Here is a 27,140-nt window from a genome sequence, read left to right as displayed (position 1 = left end):
TGCTTGGGTTTACCCCTGGTACTCTGGTTTTTTCTTCACTAAGAAAATATACAGGTTAACTGGCTTCTGATGAGATTGACCATAATGTATATGTGCATGGTAGTCTGTAGGGCAGAGAATGATATATAATCCCTTTAAAGCACTGTATAACATGTTGGCGCTATACTATAATTTTTTATACAGCTTCAACATAGTCCACATTACTATATTATTCACATCACACTACAGTCAATTTTAGCAGGAACCAGTTTAATTCACTATATTTTGGCATGTGGGATAAAACTCAAGCAAGTATGGCAGCATTTGGAAAATATACAAAGTTGTTGCATACATCGCACTGGTTGGAATCTAACCTAGGCCTGCAAAGCTGCAAGGCAGTAGAGCTAAACACGGAACCACCAACTACATAAACAAAGGTTAGTAATTACATGATAATAATATGTAAAGTAATGAATATAAACCATGCACACATGTAATGCTCTGTATGTGCTACGCAATATGTTGGCGCTATATAAATACATGTTAATATGACCTCCCATCAGCGGTACTAAATAATATACCTTCCAGTTTTTCCTTTTTAAAATAAAACTTTACATCTACTTACCCCCCAGCCCTACCATGAAACCCTGAACCCCCATCACCCTCTCTATGCAGGTCCTCATTACATCAATCAAATTCGACTGCAGCCTGCATAGTTATCCAGTAGACTAGAATAATGTTTACATTTGTACATGTTGTCATGTTGCTAAATAGTAAATGTGTTGCCACTAAATGACAAGTTCGCATATCTCTCCAAACCCATGGCAGAAACAGCATTCCGGCTCCTTTGTTTGCATGTGCGCTTGCCCTTAAAAAAATACATCAATAGAAAAAGTCATAACATCCCCCATCTCTTATGGAATTTGTAGAGTGGGCTCATCAACATTAAAATACTTCTTTGTGTTCTTTGAATAAAGCTATTGAGAATAGCAGCAACTTAGTTAGATGCCATTTCACACATTACTATGCCAAGCACTTGTGCTCAAAATCTCCATGCGGATAGCAAGTTCCGTTAAAAAAATAGCAGTCTGACTGGCATTGTGTGCAGAAAATGATTTCTGACTGCCCAAGGTCAATCTGTCCCCTGTCATCAAGCTGGATATTAATGGGAGATATGTTACTCAGCCGGTTGTGAATTGTTATGGGCCTCTGCAAAATACATTGTAAAATGTCCTGTGCACAATCTAGGGCAGTATATGTGTAGGCTTTCCAGGTTATCCCTGTGTTTGTGGTGGTTTTCTCACACACTCAAAACATATTAATGTGCTAGCTGGCTTGGAGTTGAGGGATATGGATGACTAAATGCATAAAGAAGAACTAGAGTGCAGCAAAGAATTAATCTAGATGTTACCCCATATTTTTGGCCCTCTATACCAGCCCCAGTAAGATATATGTAAGTCTGAAAATGCGCCCCCAGCATCACCCCATCTACTTTTCTTCTGATTCAAATCACATGTGATGGGCTGCTATTAGTTAACTAAGCGTAGGGACCGATATCATACTGTATACAGTTTAAAAAATCATGAAACAAGTCTGGTTAGCAATTAGTCCAGCTTCATATTTCTTGGCAGCATAGAAATCAGTCCATTCTTAATCAAAATGAATCACTAATCAGCCCTGTATTATCATCTACTATGACACAGGTAATAACACTTTCTGCTACTGTTCATTTTTTATGACTCTTTATCTTATCTTTACAGTAGACCAGAGCACAATGAGCATAGAAAATATGGCTTAAAGGGGCTGTTCACCTTCAAAACACTTTTTTCTTCAGTGAAGTAAATCACAGCGACTAATGGGTAATTAGCTTTCAGTTGTCTTTCATGTATAGAACAGAGCATCTGATAGGTTAATATGAACTAGTAGACCAGGCTAACCCTGGTCTAGCATTTATTTAAGGTACTTGTACCACATTAGCTGGAGCAACAAATATCCAATGAACAATTTATTTTTGTTTTTGCTTGAGGTTTCTTTAAATTCATTTATTTTCTTTCTGACAGGTAAATGAACAAAAAACCCAACATCTACTTCCACAGGTAATATGTGATTATGCACTTCAGCCTGAATATTAAAATAAATCAAGCCATTAGGTACTAATGGTTCATTCAACTGTAAATGGCTTTTCTGGACAAAATAGATTTTCTTAGACATCAAAGCAGATTTATTTTCCATCTAAATATTTATTAGCAGACAGCACAAGGACAGTATGAGACGTCTAGGTTATATAAAATCAGTGGTTTCCATTAAAAGTATAAAACAGGATGCAGAACTGCATGTGATTAAAGTTTAAAAGCAGCTAAAAGTTGCAATACTAACTTCCAGGCACACATGGTAATGATACTGGCCACCTACTTTCCCCTAGACTGAAATAGAATATATAAACATAGAGTCTATGCTAGTGACATTTTATAATTTTTCAGGGGATCAGAAAAATAGTGGAAGGTCAGGGAAATGTATATATATCTATATATATATATATATATATATCTATATATATATATATCTATATATATATATATATCTATATATATATCTATATATATATCTATATATATCTATATATATATATATATATATATATCTATATATCTATATATATTGGTGGGGCCACAAAAATGGTATTACATGTGGAAAACCTTACTATTAGGGTAAGTAAAATGGAGGCTTTACTGTATGTATCCAGCTGTAACTAGAACTCTTGAGGGAATAAAATTCTACAAACTGCTGGCTAGTAATTGTGCTAAGAAAGTAGAAAATATCAAGTGCTGTCCTGGCAAACAAGGAGTTTGTGTCACTAATAGAATGGCAATGCTATACATGTAAAACATTTACTACTTTATTTATAGAAAAGCTGTTGTTAAAGGAGAAGGAAAGCTACGGAGGCATTTTATTGCCAATAGATTAGCTGCAATAGTGCAAGCTAGAATGCTATATTTATTCTGTAGAATGTTTTACCATATCTGAGTAAAAAGCTCTAGAAACTCTCTGTTTGTTTAGAATAGGAGCTGCAGTATTAATGTGGTGTGACATCACTTCCTGCCTGAGTCTCTCCCTGCTCTGGGCTCAGTAGAGAAGGGAGGGATGGGGGGAGAGGAGCAAACTGAGCATGCTCTTGCCCAGGGCAATGAGGTTTAAGCTGAAGGCAGGAAGTCTGATACAGAAGCCCATGTGTACACAATAGAAGGAAAGAAATGCTGTGTTTCTTTTGACAGGGGACTCAGAGCAACATTACTTTGGGGGTTTACTGGTATATTTAGATGGACCTTTCTGATAAGGCTTACTTAGTTTTAACCTTTCCTTCTCCTTTAAGTTTGTGTGAAAATCAAAATATGGGTACTAATATAATTTGTGTAATATGTTTTCTTCCTTGCCCCCTCTGGAAAATTTTCTGCGGACGCCCATGTCTGCTTGAGCTATCATGCTATACAGCATTGCTCTACCCGCAGGGGCGATCCTGCCCAATTTGCCGCCCGAGGCGGCCTTTGTTTTTGCTGCCCCGCCCCTCCCCCACAGCATTCACCTTCAGTGCCGGACGGGGTTGGGGGGGGTCCATGTCGCTAGTGCAGAGATCGCAATTGCGCTGTCTGCACTAGAAGAGTCGAATTTCCGGGTTGAAAATCGGAAATTCGGCTCTTAGTTACCAGGAGCGGCATCTTTGCTGCCCCTGGCAACCAGGGGGCGCTGCCTCATTGGTGGAGCGCCTCTGTCTACCTGACTCAGTACAACAGCTAACAGTTGTCATTTAAACACAAATAAAAACTGATCCAAGCTTGATGTGACCTTTACTTCTGGTGAAGGTTTCTTGCTTTAGACATATCAGTTGTTAGCTTTAGACTGGCTTACTAGAACATCAGGAAAACTCCCGGAGGGGCCAGATATCATTGGACCTTCCTGTTGATCTTATCCAATTAACTTCACGCCTGTACCATGATCATCTCCCCAAACTGCAACAACGGTAGAAGGGAATAGGTTAACAGTAACAGAATGGTAAATAACATGAGTAGAAAAAAAACTGTCTGCACACATTCTGGAATGTATTTCCGAGGTCTTCGTGTTTTCAGTGGGCCATTAGTACCCCAGTCCAACACTGACAGTTGTTATTTGTGATGCCACTGATACATTTGTAATGTACGTTAAAATAACAGGATTCACCTTATAGGGCCAAACTCTAAGCCACAATCTCCTAAGAAGGTCTCTGACTTCCAGATGTTAACTTAAGGTGGCCATACATGGAGAGATCCGCTCGTTTGGCGATGTCGCCAAACGAGCGGATCTCCCTCCGATATGCCCACCTTGAGGTGGGCAATATCGGGCTGATCCGATCGTGGGCCCTAGGGCCCAACGATCGGATCCTAGCGTTCGCCAAACGGGCGGTCGGATCGCGGGACCGCATCAACTAACAGATGCGGCCGCGATCCGACGGGATTTTTAATCCCATCCGATCGAGATCTGGCCGACTTTCGGCCAGATCTCGATCGGGGAAGCCCGTCGGGGGCCCCCATACACGGGCCAATAAGCTGCCGACACGGTCTGTCGGCAGCTTTTATCGGCCCGTGTATGGCCACCTTAACACTCACTGGCTACATCATGGAACATGTTGGTTCCACCCAGAGCTAAAAACAACAATAGTGGGATCAGTACAGATTCTTACATATATATTTTAACTCATCTAATTTTAACCACATACATGTCTTTCAAGGCCACCATGATATTACATCACTTGATACCCTAATTCTCTACCATGGATTTCCACAGTTACTATCACATATCCTGGATTGCCAGGCCAATCCCACTTCTGGCTTCTTGCTAGGTGATTATAACACATTTGGAAAGCTGAGAAATTTATTAAGGATCGTATAGCATAGAGACAATTACATCCTGGACAAGGCTACAAATTCATTATGATGAATAATGATGATAATTGTAAAGGAAAGGAATTGTAAAGAAAAGGAATTGTAAAGGAAAAAGGAAAGAAAAAGAACCTTGTTTTGTGACTGTATCAATTCACCAGACCTCCTATATTTCAAACACTTCCCTTAATATTTGTCACAATGATAATGGTTACTCAGTTTCTATTCGTTGTGTAGTTTGAAAAGGATAACCTTATCTTCTTAAATTACCCGACTTGATACTTTGTTTCAAGTCTTTAAGATAAGCTGATAACACCAGGCTATATAAATAATAAAAACTACAATGCTGCTTATTGTTAAGATTAAGTAAGTTTAGCTTCACCCTGCTATATATTAATGAAAGTAACGTGCCACATGCAACATTCACCTTCAAAAACCCACAATAAAACGTTTTTAAATGAAAGGAAATTGTCAATTGATTTCGTTGTTATTTTATTCAGGTTAAACCCGCAGCGCCAACAACAACTGAAGGTAAACCAGGAATTAATCACTATTAATTCAATCAACTTAATTCATTTAAAGTGCCAATACTGTGTAAAACTCCAATTGATTCATAAATTAATTATATTCGCTCTTAACGTTTTATCAACCAACTTAACTAATAAATAGGTTATTGCTACAATTCATTAAAGTGCACAGTGTAAAGTGACCTGTGCGATCAATTGTGCTTTGATTTTTAGATTAATCGAATGTGTTCTAATTTATAAAGTGCCGTGTGCAATTAATTCACCAATTCATTTAATCTAAAGTACACAATTTCAAAGTGACTTATGCATAAATTAACTAAAATCAAAAAAAGTTAATTAATATTATCACAATCATGAACCCTTAGTTATCGACCTTTTAATTAAAAGTTAAGGAAAGTTGAAAATTTTATAGAGGGTGGAGTTACTCCCAAGATTCTAGCTAATCGTTTTTCTAAGTCCCTAGGAGCACCACAAACATATAGAACGGCAGGAACTGTAGGGCTGCGGTCTCAATTGTACCTTCCTATCAATATTGGAAGAGGCTAACTTAACCTAAAAAACCGCAAACCCCACAGTCCTTGGAATAGAAAATAGATAAGTAAAAGAGTCTGAGAAAATTAATAGTAAATTGAAAGTTTTTCAGTAGTCTCAATCCCACCCCACCATCCGGTGATTTTTAAGATAAAATCAAGGAGACCGTGACGTACCTTTATTTTATCTTAAAAATCAATGGATGGTGGGGTGGGATTGAGACTACTGGGATTGAGCTTTGTGCTCCATCAAGGATCTGTAGCAGGGAGTAGCTTCCTAAGGCTCCTAGATTGCCTTTAGTGAAGGGACCACAGTGGAAAGGGTGTCAGGCTTAGATTTCTTCTCCCTGACCACTCTGCTGGGTGGGATCCGGACCACTTCAAAGTATATCTGCCAGGGATTCCTATTGCTGCTTGACTTCAATGCCTTATGGGAGTCACATTCCTCAGATGTGTCATCCACCTGATCTAGCCTATGATTTTACATCTGCCTATACCTCTTGTGACTGTAGGTAAACCTGAGGACATCTGTCTTGTACAACTAAACTGTTGCTCTTTTGTTTCATCATAAGAATCTCCAGGCATCCATCTTTTCCTATTTCTATTGCAAAGTAGCCTGAGAGTTGTAGTTGCACTACACCCTTCTTGAAATCTTCCACTTAGCGAAGGCCCTAGCCAGAAATGTTGAGTCACATGTAACCCATGCTCCTCTCACTAGCTGGACATTAACCCATTTTTGGTCTGCCTAGCCAAATTAGCATTGCATGTCCTTGAAGAGTTGCCAGCCATCCTTGGTTGTTTCTTTTATTGTGACTGGCACTCTGGCAGAACTCCAGAACACCAGAATCATGCATGGTTGAAGATGGTCTGGTCCTGACTTCAAATGGTCATGGTCCCGGTCAGTGGTCAGCTTGGGACATTAAGTCAAGAGGCCATACATGGTGGTTTTCAACCATGCTGCACTATTTTGCATTTTATGAGGGTTGTATTCAGGAGTGTGAGTGGTGTGGTTTAGAAGGGGAATCTCCCCCCCCCCATCATGATGTATCAGTTATTTTGTCCATTACAGGTAATCACAGAATAGGACATTTCAAGTGTTCTGTAAGTCAGTGGGCAAGAAAAATAAATGCTCTAAACCACACTCCTCCCTATTAACTTCCAGAGCCTGTCACTTGACTACACCAGGGATCCCGTGTGCCTTTGGTTAAACATATATATTGTACATTTTTCTGACAATACTGTACAGTGTACTAGCCTTTCCTTGTCCTTTAAATTAAAAATGTGTTCTAGCTGCAATGGCTTCTAATACTATGTCGCCAGTAGTTGCCAAGAGTTTGCAGTGGTAAAATTTGCTGATATGCTAAAGAACTTTGCTTTGTTTTCACAAAGTCTATTATCTTATCTGCAAATGTTTCCTGCGGCACTTAATTTTGCACATGCAATTTCCTGAAGCGTGCCATTCAGCTTTTATTTCTCAGAATTAATTTAAAACCGCAACTTGTACTTTTTCCTTTTCAATTTAATTTAAACCTGTCCAGCAAAAACTGAGTTCTGTGTTTACAAGAACCAATCCTTTTAAAGTGCCATTTAGCAAGCGTCCTCTTTAAAAAGAGCATTATATTTTCTATTTGTGTGCTTTACAGCAAGAATTGTACTGGTCTTTACAGAAGGGACACATACAAGCAGGCACACAAACATGCTTCCGACCACAGCTGATAGTAATGTAGTCATAACTGATTATTTACTATTTAAAATGGAACTGCAGGCCTCATTTATGATTGCCAATAGTGCCCAAAATGAGCCCATAATCCCATACACTTACCTGCTGTGGCTGAAGCAATGACTCCTGCACTTTGCACTCTGCATCTTGTACCAGCTTAAAATTGTAGAGCAAGGTTCTGAGCACAGTGTTGTCAGGAGAAAAACAGCCTAGTAGTAATGCCAGGTGCAGGGAGCAAGCACATGGCTCTATACACTACATGCACATTGATGCTCCCTAACTAAGGGACATCCATGTATTGCTCACAACGTGCCAAATTCTAGCAGTGCTGTATTCATGGGAGAGGCAAAGGTTGGAGAGTAAAGACCTTTTGGTACTATGTCCATGGCAGGGAGCAAAATGCAACAAACATGGAATATGGACCCCGTCCTTCATAAATGAGCTCTTCCATCTCCTTTTACAGTTGTGGTGGATCAGCAGATGTCATGGTTTGAGCCACAACAGGGTTCAAGTTATTGTGTGCATTTAAACACTATCCACAAAGATACTTCTGTCTTCTGCAAAAACGCCTATTACTTTGCATGGATAGAAGGTGTTAAATACAGGGTTTAAATGTTCTTCCTAAACAAATAACTGAACGGCTCCTAATAAATGACAAACTAAAGCCATGCTCGAAAGGACACAACTACCACTGACACCATCAAAACACAAAGCCAACCTGAAGGTGATCTACCAAGACATATACAGGTATGGGACCTGTTATCCAGAATACTCGGGACCTGAGGTTTTCCGGATATTGGAACTTTCTGTAATTTGGATCTACATACTAAGTCTACTAGAAAATCATGTAAGCATTAAATAAACCCAATAGGCTGTTTTTGCTTCCAAATAAGGATTATTTGGTATCAAGTACAATGTACTGTTTTATTATTACAGAGAAAATAAAACATTAAAATGTTTAAACATTTAGATCATATGGATAAAATGGAGTCTATGGAAGATGGCCTTTCTGTAATTTTGAGATTTCTGCATAACAGGTTTCCAGATAACAGATCCCATACCTGGACTAACTAATTTGTAAAGTATATGCAACATGTGGTACATTTGTATCTAATGGCTCCTTTATGATCTCATGCTAGAATGCATATATATATATATATATATATATATATATATATATATATATATATATATATATATATATATATATGTATGTGTGTATTTGTCTGGGTGGCACACCGTATCGCATCGATTACCCGGGTGCACGGTAAAAAATCCATATAGTGTGCAAATGACCAGCAACTCCAGGGATTTCTGTGAAAAATTCTTTATATAATTAAATGTGCAGTACAGCCAACGTGACGTTTCGGTCCAATCTATATATATATATATAATCCAGTAAATGGACCCGCACTCGTTCATATTTAGTGAAATAAATGTGTCTTTATTCACAGGTTCATTTCCAACGTTTCGGTCCTCTCTGGGACCTTTTTCCTTGAAAAAGGTCCCAGAGAGGACCGAAACGTTGGAAATGAACCTGTGAATAAAGACACATTTATTTCACTTAATATGAACGAGTGCGGGTCCATTTACTGGATTGTATTATCAAACTTTGACCAACGCACCACCATCGACTGAATTATATCCGGAAGGAGTGCGTTCACTGTACCGACAAAATATATATATATATGTATATATATATATGTATATATATATATATATATATATATATATATATATATATATTTAAATATAGTTAAATATGATAAGTTAAATATGATAATATAAAAAAATACCAAATATAATCATATAAAAGTTATTTATGCAATAAAACTAAAAAAAATGAAATTTACAGCTAAAAACCAACACTAACAATTCTCAGCCTGGTTTTGTAGCCATGGTTATTTTCCAAAATATCTTGAATTGCTTTGGAAACTGTGACAACCAGAGAAAAATAAAAAATACATGAAGCACAAACTGTTTATCCATTGCACTAACTTCGGTTGGCTGAAAAGAGCCAAAAAGAAGTGCAATTTCTGTATGATGCAAATTGTGTGTCTGGAAGCTTCTCAAGTAAACAGACAATTTTACAATCTTTGAGAGTGAAGGTGACTTTGCTTACATTTAGTTTATGAGACTGGATGGAGCGACCATACATTACAGCTATTTGTTAGTTCCTATAACTGCTTTGGGCCCTTCCAACCAAACAGTCCTTGAACTAAACATTAACCTTGTGCTGATCTTGCATGTGTTTGTACACTTTTATTCATGTTTTATTCATGTTAAACATCTCATTTCTTATCTTTATCTTTGGCTACTGGTTCTGCTTGATTCCAGTAAAACACTCCTGATAAGACATTATACACACAGTGCATAAAAAGTGTGCCCTTAGTTAAGGACTCTGTATCCTTGTGGTAGGGGAGAACAAGGAGGCTCCGCATTTCTGGTGCATGCACCATTAGTATCCTACTCACTGGGTATAAGTCAGCAGCATCCATTAGTGCAACTGACAAGTGAAACACTGGTGTTACTATCAGGCGTAGATTGGCAGTAACTCCAGGCTCTGGTAGTGTCCATGTGCCCAACATGCAATTCAACAGCACAGGCTAGACAGGTGAGATGACACTCCTCATTAGTGGTGCTTGCGAAGCAAAGCATCACTACTGTTATCTTGCAAACTTATTAGTGGTGCTTGTGAAGCAAAGCATCCCAACTGTTATCTTGCAAACTTATTTTTATTCTTCTTCCGTATGAAAGTTTGGCGCGTAACTAGTCCCGCACCGTTTGTCCTAGACCAATGAATGAGGTGTCAAATCGTGCGGCTTAATCGGGAATGGGGTGGTATGACTTTTCTAAGGGGTGGGTGGTTAATTGCCCCTTGCGGGGGCAATTAACCACCCCGAAAAGTCCCATAGATTAACATTGAGGCCAACTTTTGACGGATTCTAGCGCAGAGAGGGAATCTTGTAGAAACGTTAAATTTACCACATTTGAAGAGGTTTGCGACCTGTGTCAGATGATACCCCACACGAGGGTATAAGTTTTACCCCCGGGGCAGGAGAGGTCCCCAAATTTGCCCCATTGACTTATAATGGGGAATTTATCGAATAATTAGTTTGTCGCAGACCCATGAATGAGGTGTCAAACCGTTCAGCTTATTCGGGAATGGGGCGTTGTGACTTTTCTGTCCTATTTTGGGGACCCAAAAAAGTGAGCGGAGCCGCAAACAACCAATCAGATTTTCCCTATTGACTTCAATGAGAAAATGTAAACAGCTGTAATTCTCACAGTAATAAAGCCAGAGCTCCCAAACTTGGCACCGTGGGTCACTGGGTGACTGCGGCCAAAATTTACAAAAAGTGGGCGGAGTCTACAACAGCCAATCAAATTTCAGCCATTCAATTAAATAGGAAAATTTTAAACTGCTGCCGCTCTTAGACGGTTAATGGCAGCCTCCTCAAAGTTGGCACAGTTGGTCACTGGGGGACTGGGATTAAAATTAAGAAAGTGGGTGGAGCCAAAACCAACCAATCAGATTTCTTTGATTGGTTTTAATGGGAAAAATTAAGAAGGCTGCCATTCTCTCAGTATTGATGTCAGGGACCTTGAATATCACAAATGTGGTCGCTGGGGGTTTCCACTTCAAGTTTAGAAAAAGTGGGCGGAGCCACCAACAACCAATCAAATTTCATTCATTGATTTTCAATAGAAAAAAATAGAAATGCTGCCATTTTTACACATTAAATGACAGCATTCCCAAACTTTGGTATGTTAGTCACTGAGTGACTGTGGTTCACAATTAGGAAAAAAAGGGGCGGGGCAACAACAGCCAATCAGATTTCAGCCTTTGACCTTAATGAAAAATGATAAACTGCTGCTATTATCACGGTTTAAATGCTAGGTGTACCAAACTTGGCTCAATTACTCACTGGGTGACTGCGGTCAAAATTTAGGAAAAGTGGGTGGAGCCATAAACAGCCAATCCGTTTTCACCTATTGACTTCAATGTAAAATTTTTGATTACCGCCGTTCTCACAGTTTTAAAACCGGAGGCCCCAAACTTGGCACTGACCATGACTAGGTAACTGGGGTTAAAATTCAGAAAAATGGGCGGAGCTTAAGACAGCCAATCAAATTTTACCTAACGCTATTCAATGGGAATATTTAAATTCCTGTCATTCTTACACTGTTAATGTAAGAGTGCTCAAACTTGGTCCATTTGGTGACTGGGTTGCAAATTTTTAAAAGTGGGCGGAGCCAAAAATAGCCAGTTTGTTTGGATTGATTTCAATGGTAAAATTTGGTTGGCTTTAAATTTCACCGGTTTAATCCGGATTCTACCGACTTTGTGTACTCTCTAGGCACCAGGGGCGACTGGGCAAGACACCCAACATATATGGAGGGCCTGAGTTTTGCCACGGCAAGCACCACTCACATTTTCTTCAGGAAATGTACCTCTCTAGTTAGTAGCTGCAAGGTGCTTGGAGGATGGATGTATATAAAGCACGTTTCAATTTTTAATTTATTTTAGTGGTAAAGCACTTGTACTTGCAAATATAATTGAGTCTTATAGCCATAGCAATGCCTTTCAAATCATTTCGGCCCCTGCTTTCACCTAGAAATGTTTTAGAAATGTTGTCGAGACTGCTGCTCACACACAGTAGTATGACTATCGAATCTCTTCTGGGACTGGTTAGCAATAAATGGTGGGAGGTAAAGGGAAAGCGTTTCAGCTTTCTAGAAAGTTGCAAATGGATCATAGCTGGTTAAAAAAAAGCAAAGGAGAGCCTCCTTTACTTCTAGTCTGTAGCCAGAAAATATTGCTGGAGCTGCCAATGCCAACTAATCATAAAACTTGTTTTGAATCTCTAAATCATGGTCGTTATCTGTGATAAAACAACCATAACTCAGTGACGGGTAAAATACTCCAGAGCAACAAGGAGTTAATTGCTTATCAATACAAGATGCACTTGAGTCATTGGATTTTTCTTCTGGAAATGACTTCTAGAACAATCAGAGTCTCTTACACAATGACAGTAATTGAGCACTTACCACTGCTAAAAAGGCATGCAAGAATCCTGGAAGTACAGAAAAAGACACGTTTTCATGCACAAGCAATAAAGAATATATATATATATATATATATATATATATATATATATATATATATATATATATATATATATATATATAATTTGTATGTAGATTGCAGGAAGCCGGGACAGCTAGTATGACGGTATACGTTGCCTGGGTGCAAAAAGCCCAAAAGGGTAAGTGTAGAGCAAAAAAGAGGCTCGCACTCACAGGTCTTACGAAGAAGGTAAAGGTGTTTACTAGTCAAAAAACAGCTAACGTTTTACTAGCACTCTAGCCTTTCTCAAAGTGAGAGAAAGGCTAGCAAACATATATATAATTGTTCAGAGAACTGCTTCATCTTGGCTTCATGATGTGCAGCCTTTTATTAGGTTTCTCGCTAACAGACCTGCATTGAACTGCCTAATCAGTAACTTTGAGATGTCCCAAAAATGTATCTGGGTGCAATACAGGGGCTGTAAACATCAAGAGCATGCCATTTAAATAATGAAACTAATGACCTTCCTGAAGATGTAGCAGGCCTGTAAAATATGTGTTTTACTATTTCTCAGAAAATATATGGAACAACAAATACATTTTCACCCCAAAGCAACTCAGTAATTTGGCAGCCAATTCCCTAAAGCATAGGGGAAAACAGTCTTGTTAGTGAGTCCCTCAGAGTGACCGCATCATTTTCTGCAGTGGTTAATAGGCAGGCCAATAGAAAAGGACCCTGGAATTGACTGCTGACATAAATGTATAAACCTTGAGTACAGACTTTTGCAGCTATGGACCCTGAACTATGTCCCTGCCATGGCGGCATAATTCACAAGAGACTGACACAGCTGATACATGTATGGGACCTGTTATCTAGAATGCTCAGGACCTGGGGTTTTCCTGGATAACAGATCTTTCCGTAATTTTGATTTTCATACCGTCAGTCTACTAGAAAATCATTTAAACACTAAATAAGCCCAATAGGCTATTTTTGCTTAAAATAACGATTAATTATAACTTAGTATGGATCAAGAACAAAGTACTGTTTTCTTATTACAGAGAAAAGGGAAATATTTTTTTAAAATGTGGATTATTTGGATAAAATTGGGTCTATGGGAGATGGTCATTCCTTAATTCTGAGCTTTCTGGATAACAGGTTTCAGGATAATGAATCCCATACCTGTACATGTTATAAAGCCTTTCTTTCCTATACTACATTACTGATTTTAATTTAACTACATTCCAGCAGCCAAAAGAAGATAAGGCTTTATAATGATCAAGAAAACTTTTCATTAATTATATTCTAGTTTATAGTAATAAGCTTATTTTGGGGAGTAAAAACCCCCTTAGCCTTTACTATTCTCTGCCTTTATCAACAGCAATTAAACTTACATTTCAATATGCTCTACATGTGAATAACATGTTCTGATCTCTATCTATTTCATGTTCTTCTTTTAAATTACCTTAGCTTTACATCTGTAAACAAAACCAATTAAAGAAAAAGGCAGGCACTGATATGACCTCTCCAATACCTGAAACCAATGTGCAATATTTATGAAAGTCTTACATTTCAAAGTAAAGATCATCCCCTGTTGCCTCTAATACTGCCTAGCAAACCTCAGCTCTTGCTGAAATTGTACACAGCTATTAATGCCAAAGACAGAGTGAAACTGTATTTGTTACTGGCTCTGGTATATTTTTTTTATAAATGTTTTCACTAACTGTGATAAGATTAACAGGCTGATGGAAGGACAAGGGAATACCGAATTCATTGGGGGGTGCCAATATGTTAGGCATCTCCCCAGGCCAGAGTTCATTTTAGGAAAAACTACTTTTAAAAGGGCAGTTCACCTTAAAATTGATGATAATGAATTAATAATGATGTATAAAGTGATATGTTAAGACAATATACAATTTTAAAAAATCTTTTTTTTTATTTGTGGTTTTTGAATGGTTTACTTATAAAAATTGCATTTAGAATTTTAAGATCAAATTGAAGACTCACAGTCACTGTTTTCTGTTGCAGTGACCATGACAACCAAATAGTATTTGCATTTGCAGGCTACTCAGAAGGCCCTGCATTACACCGATGAATCCAAACAAGGGCAAAACTGGTCTGTAACTGGAATCTGATCACAGACGCCCTGTGCTTTAAAAACAGTCCTTATTTTTAATACTTTTTGAATTGGACTTGCTCTTCTGCCTCTTTCCAGCCTTCAAACACAAAGTGACTGACCGGCAGCAAAAACACTGTGTCTCTGTGAGACTACAATTTTATAGTTATTGTTACTTTTTTTTTACTTATTATAAACTTCAGACCCTCTCCTATTAATATTCCAGTCTCTAAATCAAGCCAATGCCTGGTTGCTAAGGTACATTTAACTGCAGCAAATATAGTTGCTGAAACTCCAAACTGAGTAAAAAGCTAAATAATTTCTAGCGCTCAAACAAATTAAGTCCAACTGTAAATTGTCTCATTTACTTCTAAGCTTAGGGGTTGTCACAAATTATCAAGCAGAAAATGAGGTTTGTCTGTAATAGAAGCTGATGCTGTATCAGCCTTATATTGTGACACACACACACACATATATATATATATATATATATATATATATATATAGTATAAAGTGATGGCACTCACAGGTTTTGATAAGGCAACAAGTGGAGATAAAAAATAAAATAGTTTATTGATCCAACGTTTCGGTCCCACACAAGGACCTTTTTCAAGGTCTTTTGTGGGACCGAAATGTTGGATCAATAAACGTATTTCTTTTTTATCTCCACTTGTTGCCTTATCAAACCCTGTGAGTGCCATCACTTTATACCCTACATGAACTTTTGATGCATGTGCACCCAGGTTTCGTCCACTATTCGGGGTGTGCGGCCCTTATTTGCTGCTTTTTATATATATATATATATATATATATATATATATATATATATATATATATATATATATATATATATATATATATATATATATATATATATATATATATATATATATATATATATATTCAATATACTGTGCATCAGTCCCTAAGCTCAGTAATGGACATCAGTACAGAGCATGTGCAGCATCAGCAGAAAAGAAGAGGGGGAGCTACTGAGACATTTTTTGATATACAGATATTCCCTGCTAAAGGGCTGTGGTTGCCTCAGACTGGTATAGAAGCCCAAAACATAATATACAACATTTCTGCCCCACTTCTTTAATTAAGCTTTAATTCTCCTTTAAACGTAAATGACCCCTTTTAATTTTAAGATTCCTTCTGCTTTGTGTTAAGTATAGGGTGTGTTAGAGATAATTATAACTCCAAGCAAATGTGCTACCATCTTTCATGATAACGTTGATACTGTGTTCATAATATGGCAGGTTTTGCTCATTAAAAATTGCAAACAGGGCCTTACAGTAAACCACACCCCTAAACAGTATATACTATGGCACTCCACTTGGTCATGAGGGTTCATAAGCATATGGGAGTACCCAAGGTTGCACAATGAATCATCCATACAGCCTGCATAAAAATACCACACCTTCAGAATATACTGCATGCTATACAGCTGTAAAACTTGTTTATTGAGAAACCTTTCAAAATAAGGACATAAGTATCTTTCCAGACATTAGCATTACATAGTTACTTGTTAGTACTGCTCAAAGGCCAATGATAAGTATTTCTCAAAAGCTGGTGCTGGGCTGCTCAGTCTATAAATACAATAATATCGACTGCTTAGAATATGCCATATTTATTGTACATACAAGAAACATAAAGAATTGGGTAAATGAAGCCCTACTTTCCTCAGCTATCAAAGTTCTAACTTTTTACCCTGCACATTTATTACATGACTAATGCAGCACAAGAAACAATAAGTCTTACTGGATAACCCTATTAAATTTAAGGCAGCATGAGATGACTGCGCTATTCTGCATTTTTTATTCAGGTACAGAGATAGGTGCAGTTGTGACCCATGATAGTGCAGTTCAGGAGGGAGATGGGAGGCCATAGAAGTCAATAGGCATTTCATGTATATCAGAAATGGGCAGAAACAAGAAGGTTATAAAAATAAATGTTATTAATAATAATAATGGTTGTGATTCCCTTTGTTTTTTAAATTTATCATCTTTTATGAGAGGTATGGCAAAGTAGCACTAGGATATTGAGGGACCCCACTGCTCAGAAGTGCAGGTGCGTGAGGTTGCCGGTCTTTAAAAGGCATGAGAAGAACACAAACACTAGACTAAATAACATAAGCTCTGAAAAGTTCATTCAGGGGTAGAAAGGCACTTTATTTGAAGTTCCTAAACCTGATTGTTTTGCCAACCTGACTGTCCCTTCTCAACTTGTCAGTTATAGTTTCTAATGCTAACGGACTACTTGTCATAGAAAACTTGGGGGATCTGATAGGTAATTGGGCAAATACTTTTATGGTAAAATTTTAAATGGCATGCAAAGACTATGTTATGATAGATGTAAAAAAAAATGGTGTCAGTATCTCTTTAAAACTAACAATATGAACTAACCTGACTGAAATGAGCCCTGCGACTTAAGCTTTATGGTAGAATAATGTTAGGTGCAACAATCTGTATGTGAAAAGTCACTTTGTAACATTGGTATGTATATTGATAAGAATCCATTATTAGATAAATGCTGGCATATATAATATGATGCTGACCAAGTATCCATTGTTAAGTGGAAGCTGTGATATACAATATAAAGTAAACCAAATATGCATTACTAGGTAGACGTATACAGTATGTTCCTGACTAAATATTCTATATTAGCCCAAAATCAGGATATACAGTATGATGCTTCCACGTATTCCTTATTAATTAGAAACTGGTACAGTTGTGGGACCTGTTACCTCGAATTTTTGGGACCTGGGTTTTCTGGATGACTGATCTGTCCATAATTTGGATTTTCATACCTTAAGTCTACTAGAAAATTATTTAAACATTAATTAAAACCAATAGGTTGGTTTTGCTTCCAATAAGGATTAATTATATCTTAGTTTGGATCAAGTACAAGGTACTATTTTATTATTACAGTAAAAAATGGATTATTTGGATAAAATGGTGTCTATGGGAAACAGCCTTTCCATAATTCGGAGCTTTCTATTTTTATTTATTTATTTTATATAGGCCGACACATTTCCATACCAATTTACCGAGATTATACACCATTTACATCTATCTTTGTCCCAATGGAGTTTACAATCTTTCTATTACAGTCACACACACTAGGGCTGCATGTTTTTGGTGGGTGTGGGAGGAAACTGGAGTACCCAGAGGAAACCAATGCAGACCGAGGGAACATACAAAACCCTTGCAGATAGTGCCCTGGCTGGAATGGAACTGAGGCCCAACTGATAAAAGGCAGCAGTGCTACTTTTTGTGATATGCTGACCAGTATCCATCAATAGGTGGAAGGTGTATATACAGTATCACACTGACTGTTAGATATAGATGATATATTCCTTCTTGTCTCGCAGCCAACATTGTAAATGGGTCCTACATGTATGTGTATCCATGTGTCCCTATAGGCTATGCTGTATTTTGACAGCTGCAGACCTCTCTCCCATGCCCATAACATGAATCTGTGAGGGACATGGTACTAACACTAAAGGCTAATGTGAAAAGTACTTTTTTGGGAATTTGATTTTTTCAAGTACGGCTTCATTATACGGAAACCTGTCATCCAGAAAACTCTTGAGTTTAAAGATTTCACTTTTCCCTCTATTAATAAAATGGTGCTTTGATGGTATCTAAATCAGCATACATTCATATTAATGACAATACAATCCTACTGTAGTTGTAAATGTTTTTAGCTGATTTAATGTATAATTGCTGAAAGACCTCAGGCCCCAAACCTTCCAAATAAAAGCTCCCACGGCTGTATATGTCAGCTAAGCCTCCCTTATTGTCTTTAGTTTTCTTCCTAACAACAAACAAGACATCGCCCAATCAGCTGTATACTACACTTATTATTCCCTATTTACATGTCTCAAGCAAGCCAAGCAATGTGGCAGTTACGACTGACCTTTATAAATGCCAGCATAAAGCCAAGCAATGTGTAGAGCACACAGCCATATCTACCTTCATTATCATCTATATAAAGGGGATGTCAACCGATCTCTTGCTTACCTACTCCTGTGAAAGTTGTTAGCTCACACTGCCTCTCCACGTGTGCCCCCAACCCCATTGTGCCCTAGGCAGCACCTCTGTTGCCTACTCCTAGTTAAATAAAGCTATTCTGTAAATGATAAATCAGTCCAAACTCAGATGCTGCTCTTATATAATCTTCAACCATACTATATACTGTAAGGGAAAAATATAAACATGAACAATCATGATAACAGTTTCCTTTTCCCCACTGTACCTTTTTCCTCCTCTAACAAATCCCATAATGTGAAGCAGCCCTAGACCTTACTCATCACCCAGGACATTTGAGCCAGTAGTAAAAACACTTCAGCTATACACTTGGGATTACTTGCATGACTAAATCAATGGTCTGTGTAGAACACAAAGCATGAGTAATTTCCATGCATTTTAGACGATTGATTTCTTTACAGTTTGTTAGAATTACTACAGAAATAAAGTGTAGGGTGTATGTAGGTTCTTTATAATTTAATCAGTACAGTACAACTAGCAGCTCTGAACACAATGATGAATGCCAAAGTGGTTTATATTTGGAAACCTTATATACTGAGGAAACACCATGAGTCTCAGCAACCTTAAAGGCAGTCCATTTAGTTATAAATGGGTTGTTCACCTTTAAATTTACTTTTTAGTATGATGTAGATAGTGATATTCTGAGACAATTTGCAATTGGTTTTTAATTTTTCTTATTTGTGGAGTAATTTGACTTTCTATTCAGCAGCTCTCCAGTTTGCAATTTCAGCAATCTGGTTTCTAGGGTTCACCTAATTGTTGCACCCCTTCCTGCTACCAAACCCTCATTATTACAGAACAAAAACAGATTTCATTTACTTAAGGATATATGGCAACAATGATCATAGGCAATACATATACAATTTTAAATAGTGCATTAATTTCATCGCATGGAGACTGGATAATCTGGAAAGTTTCCTCTGACACTCACCAAAGTGGATCCTAGAGAGACTTGAATAAATAATGATCCAATTTTATGATTTGACTACATGTACAGATGAGTCTAATCCTGTATTCAGACACATCCTAAGATTGTTGGACTTTTACAGTTCACGCATCTCCTTGAAAATCTAGTCATTTGGTCAGGCACCACTTTAGCTCATAATAAGGTCACCGATTCATGAAAACATTGGTGTATTAGTCATTCACAGATACAGGAATATCCAATAACAATCCATTGGTAAAGAAAAATCCAATATTGGTAGTGCAGACTGCAACTGACATTAAAAGCAACTGCCTGTTACTGCACACATGGGCCTTAAATGCACGCCTGAGCATTTTCAGATAAAGGCAGCCCCATATGTATAGTGATAGTTTCCATGTCAATCCCATGTTTGTGCTTGCGCTGCGGTATTGGTAACTTAGTGCTAAAAAAATACAAATATGGCCCTTTTTAATGCATACAATATACCATAAAATTGGTCAGTGGATCACAGGTGAAGTTAAGCGCTAAACTTACAGAAGCCCATGAGATAGCCCACTTGGATGTGCACCATGGCTACCAAACTAACCAATATGTAGCCACCCAAACACCTCCATAAAGAGAAGAGTTTACACTGAACGTTTGGTAGGGTTTTCCTTCAGTTGGCAGTGAACTAAAGGTTTAGGCAATTCACAATCTGTCTATCCCACAATTCTGGCTTGATTACTTTGTTTTTTTTTTAATATATTCATTTAGATGTGATTATATACTGTAGTATGTTCTTTGTTCTACAGTGAATAGGACTGTACTGTATTGATTGTTTAGATATGGCTGTCAAAGCATTTCTTTTGAAAGGTTGTCTGCATTGTCAGGGCTAAGATGGTGAGTTAGGTTGGGGGTTGGGTGGCCACAAGGACAGTACTTTACTAGCCCAGGTGGTAAATATGATAACTGATAGCAATGATATTAACAACATAGAAGGATAACAGATAAATCAATAATGGTGGTGTTTGTACAAAAAAAGCTGCCAAACCTAGTCATGTGAATTTTACTGCTAGCATAATATCTTAAAGGTTGTTGAATTATGAAATATTGTTGTTTAATTAAAAGCTATGGCCTTTATCAACTCTGCAAGTTATTGTGTATTTGTCCTTATTTCTATAAGCCAAGTCACTAAAGTAACAATGTAGTTTCTAGAAGCCAAGCTTTTGTTCTGTTATATGTATGTAATGTTTTGTTAGGCTTGTCTAGTAGCATGACTGTGACACCTATGCCCAAACAGCAACAGACGGATAGCTTCCCTAGGCTTGGACTCACTGCCTGAACACTTATTTCTATTGTAACTGCATTTATATGAGTATAGAGATGTTAATGAGATGAAAATATTCAGTTGCACAATATTTCATGCTTTCAGTTCCTGTTACAATGTTTCCTGCATGGAATGTGTCCAGTTCTACACCAAATATCTTCCTCTGTGCACAGAGACTCACGCGAAAAACAACAGAACATGTCTTTTTTACATTTAAAAACATTGGGTTTAATATAATTATTCCTATATACAACTAGCACTTTTGTCCAAGGCTCAGGATATAACAGCACACGCCATGTCTTGTCCCATTACAGATAGCTTCCCACTTTAAAGGGATTGTTCACCTTTATATTGACTTTTAGTATGATGTAGAGAAGATATTCTGAGACAATTTTCAATTGTTTTTCATTTTTTATTATTTATGGTTTTTGAGTTATTTAGTTTAACAGTTCTCCAGTTTTCAATTTCAGCAATCTGGTTGCTAGGGTCCAAATTACCATAGTAACCATACATTGATTTAAATAAAAGACTGGAATATGAATAGGAGAGGCCTGAATAGAAAGATGCGTAATAAAAAGTAGAAATAACAATACATTTGTAGCCTTACAGAGCATTTTTAGAAGCTGGAAAGAGTCAGAAGAAGTAAATAAATATAATTCAAAAACTATAAAAATAATAATGAAGGCCAAATGAAAAGTTGCTTAGAATTGGCCATTCTGTATTATATTAAAATTTAACGTAAAGGTGGACCACTCCTTTAAGTAGGCCAAATGGTCAACACAAGGCCCAACACAAGGAGCTGCATCAGTCATTTCAGCAAATTATATTTTCTCCTTTAAAGCTTTTAGCTAGAGCAATAAGTGAACGTAATATTAGAATTTACACAAGATCTTTCTTAACAGCCAGCATAGAGGTTTTTATGGTTTCCTCAGTGTCAAGGAGAAATCTGCTCAGGACACACATTAAGTCACTATCACAGCCGTCCTTGGTGTTGGTGGGACACTTGCCTATGCATAATTGACATTATTCATGACCAAAACTGCATCCCGTGACACTCCCGCCTTAGCTTTTTGTGTCTCATTACAGATCATATACACAGGATACCTTCATTTTGGCTGTTTGAGGGATTCTGATAGTGGTAGTTAATCATTAAAGTAACGCAGAAACAACACAAAAATGGTCAAAACATGAAAGAAGTTGGGCAACTGTGCTATACAGTCTTACACTTATGATGCACTAAACATCACAATACAGAATTAAATGAGTCATTTCTAGAGTGAAAATTCCCTGCGTCAATATATAGAGCAGCGTGCATCATATCCTGCGTGCACTCTATCAAGGTCACTCTGCAGAATGTTGTGCATTATTCCCAGAGCTCCTGCTTATGCTACCCCAGCCTGCGCACACATAGCAATCATCCTTGAGTGGCACATACCATCATTCTTGCTCTCTCTCACTCTTGTATGGGACAATGTGCACTCAGCATAGTCTGATAGTCAGTAAATTCAGTAAAATAAAAATATACATGCATACTCACTCAAATTATTTATTAAATGCAGTTTACCAAGTGGTTGGGGAGATTATAATAAAGGATAGCATGAGATACTGCTGGCTACAGTGGTGTCTGCAATCACTTCTTCTTGCTTCAGCAATAGCATCTATTTATTAGTGAAGTTCAGTAACATAATGGCTGCCCAATGGCTACATGATACTGTAATATGGTCTCCATCCCCGTTATCCAAAGGAAGTTCTGCAGTAAGAACAGCAACTTTCATTTTCACATTCACTAAAAGGGGTTGTTCACCTTCCAACACTTTTTTTCAGTTCAATTGGTTTCAGATAGTTCACCAAAAATAAAGACTTTTTTCAATTACTTTTTTATTTTCTGTGTGACTGTTTTTCTAATATTGAAGTGCAATGTTTCGTTTATCACCTTCTAAAGCTGCTCTGGGAGGGAGGGAGGGGTCACCCACCTTCTAAAGCTGGTCTGGGAGGGAGGGTGGGTCGCCGTCACCCACCCTTTAAACTATACTAAATTGCTAAATGTATTTGATACATTTCTTATCTTCGCCCTGCTGAGGAGAATCCCCGAATTTCATTAAAGGCAGCTATTAGAATTGATACAATAGTTGCTAATACTCCAGAGAGGCTGCTGATAAATGTATCAACTAAATGTTACAAAATTGTAACCGTTCAGAATCTGCACCTGAATTAGTGAGGTGCCAGACAGGAACATTAAACTTTAAATTTAGATTTTGGAAAAACAGTAAAAAAAAATAAAAAAATGGAAAGCAATTGTCTGGGGAACAATATGAAAACAATTGAACTAAAAAATTGTTTGGAAGGTGAACAACCCCTTTAAGGACAGTTCTTGTTAGGCTGATGGCACACAGGTGTAACCTCACTCGGCAGATAAGTATCCAGATCCACCACTGCTGCTTTAATTTTAATGGGAAACATGTAACTGTACCGAAACTGGCACCTTTCAGGCTGAAAACCACACCAATAAATAAATCCTTTGTTTCATACCGCTTAGCAGCTACAGATTATTGTTGGAAACAACAGTGCTCCCTCTGGTTTCAAGATAGGACTACACTGACGCACTGAGACAAAACGCCTTTGATCCGATGCAACGCGACTGTCGGACGCAGACGCTGCGACTTCATCCGACATTTCTATCTCTTACCTTATTTCTGTTGCATGCGACTTGTTGCAGGAGTTTTGTCGCATCGCATCTGATCATGCCGAAAACGTCTGTGTAGTCCTACCCCTATAGGACCAGGTTAAGTCTCTTGATAAATGAAAGTGATGCACCCTCTTTACAACATTAATGCTGTCCTGTGTTTCAAGCAGGCAGTACAATATATCAAAAGAGGACAAATAATGTGGCATGTGATAAAATTCACCCTAATGTGCTTATGCATATCTCTGCCTGACTGAAACACAAACATGTAGATGGGACAAAGCCTCATGTGACTTTACATATGTTTATTTTCTAATTTCATTCAATCAAACAGAGCTACATTGCAATGATGCACAGTAACCAACCTGTGCATCTTCTGCTGTTCAACCTTATAAGTCAAAGTTCCTTCCTTGGTGCCAGCACTTGCATGTGCCGTAATCCTACCCAATCATATGGCTCATTCTTATACACTGAAAAAAGATTTAGTAAATAGGCCAGACATTTTTGGCTTTGACCCAAACCTTAAAAAGATAGTTAACCTTAAAATAAACGTTTAGTGGGCTGTGGGCAGTGGCATTCTAAGGCAGCTGGTCTTCAATCATTATTTTTTAAATTACTTGCATTTGTGTACAGCTATCTATCATTCTTTGAATTTCAAAAGCTATCTGGTTACCATGGGCTGAATTACCCCAACAACTAGACAACAGTTTGGAAGAATGGGGGATGAAGGGCCAAAGTAAAGGGCCTGAATTAAAAGTATAAATACATACAATAATAACAATACATTTAAAGTCTAGCTAAGCACAACTTGGTTGCTGGGGTCAGTAATCCCCAACAGCTAGAGAATATTTTCAGTTAGAGGCCAGAAAGAGAAAGAAAAGGAAATCTAATAATTTGTAAAAACATAAACAAAAAATAAAAATCTAAAGTTGCTTAGAATGGATCTATCTAGAACACACTTACTGTGTATATAACAGTTTTACTACCTGTATAACAATCTAAAGATTCTATAATCCAAAAGGGTGTTCATAGAAAGGGTCAAATCAGTGGCAGAACTCTAATGACTCTGTTTATATACACAAGCATTTTCTACCCAACACCCCCTTCCTTAGGAATGTTCTTATTCTAATTTAGAGTACAGCTCATATGTGTATATATAACAGCAAGTGTTTCTCTTTCCCCAATAAAAAAAAGGAGACATGCAAGGCTTTACCATTGAATCAGCATGACATCAGCTTCGACTCAACAATTTACTTGCAGTGATGGAGGGGGGAGGTATAAAAGACTATGACATCATCTGCACAGCTCTGCCAATGTAGCTTAGAAATGCCATTTCCTATGGTTTCACTTAATGCCAGCATTGTCCTTCAGCGGGGACTAGGCATCTTACACAGCACGCACACTCATATTAGGTATTCAAAGTATGCACTACCCCAGCTGTAAAGGAACTCTAACTCCCAGCACCCCAAGATTGCTTCCAGCATACTGAGAGTTGTACTTGAGCAGACAGAGGCCTGCAGGCTGTACAGCTCTGATCTATACAAAGAAGTGACCTTCTGAATACTGAAATAAACTGGACACTGACCATAACAACTGGTCCTATTACAAAATGGAAGAGTCAAGGATGAGCAGGGGGGCTGCAGGTCAGTGATAAAACTAGCACTCATCAGATGCAATCATCTCCAGATCAGTGCATAGGACTAGTATGATGTTCTTCTACACTGCATCCCAGTAGGCTTTTTCCCCTTTTACAATGACTGATTCTGCACAAAACAGGAAGGGTCTGGGGGGCTTGAGTAACAGGTGCTTGAAATCGACTTCAGGCCTGTTATAATAGTCAGTTATGCACATCTGCTACTATTGTATTATCAGCCAGCTGTTATTAATGTTTAGCTGTCCCATCTGCTGCACTCATTAGGCCAGTTCGTTGTGGGCAAGTAAGTAAGTAAGTACATACTGATGAAGCATTGTCAGTCACTCAGTGTTTCAGCTACTGTCCCTGGAGCTGGACCTAGAGCCATGTGCATTTTGCTGCATATGTTGAACATGCGCTGTGTGGAAGGACAGACGGTCAGACAGACAGACGGAGTAGTAAAGTTACATGCACACAAGGCATAAAGGTTACATTGCTACTGAGAGCGGAGATGTCAACCCATAAAGCCCAGCGAAACTGCTTGACTCTTGTCGGCTAATTGCAGCGACTGGGATTGCAGCAAACAGCTCGGTTGCAACAGACTGGATACACGGTGACAATTGCACTTACCAGCAGTGAGCAGCAATGCAGCAGTGAGCCAGGGGGATGCGGCCAGCAGACAGATGTCACCTGCACTAGAGCCTCACCCGACGAGAGGGACAAGGATCACCGCTTCCTGTAGCATCTCCAGCAGCACTGCAGCAGCCTGGCACATTCTGGGATTCTCCGGGCTCTCCTCCTGCCAGTACTTCCTCAGTCTCCTCTGCGCCTCTCCGCAGTTCCAGCCGGGGTTACCGGTGCCCCTCCCTGCAGTGAGAGGCATGTGCAGTCCTACAGGGACAGGCGGCTGCACAGAAGAGATGGAGCCTGGAGTAGGCGCGGAATGGGCTGGGTCAAATCAGCATGGGAACGTCCTAGTGCTGCGGACTGGCTAATGCCGCTTGTCAGTGGGGGAAATCTGCGGGACGTTCTGTTTATGGCGTTGTCATTCCATGTGCGGCTTGTGACTAAACTGATCCCTGATTAGCGACACGTCTGTGCCCGAGCGCTAAGATTAATTGACGAACATCTCTATATGTGTCGGGGAATCCTGTCAGAATCTCCTCATTTGCGGGCGGCTGTCAGCTCTGCGTGTGGGACGCGCTCTCTTTTACACCTTCACATGTCTTGTACCCAACACACTTGCTAAATAAACATGTATATGTGTGTGTGTATAGGTATAAATATGTGTGTGTATATGTATAAAGTGGCCAAACTAGAAGCTAATGGGCGCTCCACAGCAACATCATTTTAGGTGTAGAAGAAATCTTTCATCTACTGGGCCCCATAAAACCTGGTGGACCACAGGCATTTGCAGATGATATTAACACAAAGGTGCTCCTCAGGCAAATTGAGAAACTTGTGTGAGGCGCCAGGGGTGAAACAAGATTGCGCCAGCCCCCCCCCCTCAAAAAAATAAATTGGAGGGGCCCAGTGCACATTACCTCTCAGCTCTGCTGCTCCCACTGTGGAGGGATTTTGATACTACAGAGCAGGGGTCCCCAACCTTTTTTTTACTCGTGAGCCACATTTAAATGTAAAAAAAGAGTTGGAGAGCAACACAACCATGAAAAAGTCCATGTGCATGT

General features: G+C 38.5%; 1 protein-coding gene across 2 annotated transcripts in view; it reads right to left on the bottom strand.

Moving 5' to 3' along the window:
* osbpl6.L (oxysterol binding protein like 6 L homeolog) overlaps window positions 1–26,683 on the bottom strand; it is a 122,741-nt gene extending 96,058 nt beyond the window's left edge. The window contains exon 1 of one of the 2 annotated variants that reach the window (XM_018235945.2): window positions 26,083–26,683. The gene's annotated coding sequence lies outside the window, so the exon portion shown is untranslated. The remainder of the gene's footprint in view (window positions 1–26,082) is intronic. The other variant, XM_018235946.2, reaches the window with a different exon arrangement.
* Between the last annotated feature and the right edge of the window lie 457 nt (window positions 26,684–27,140).

Source organism: Xenopus laevis, chromosome 9_10L (genome assembly GCF_017654675.1).
Source record: "Xenopus laevis strain J_2021 chromosome 9_10L, Xenopus_laevis_v10.1, whole genome shotgun sequence".
NCBI lineage: Eukaryota > Metazoa > Chordata > Amphibia > Anura > Pipidae > Xenopus > Xenopus laevis.
This window is presented reverse-complemented; position numbering and strand designations above follow the sequence as displayed.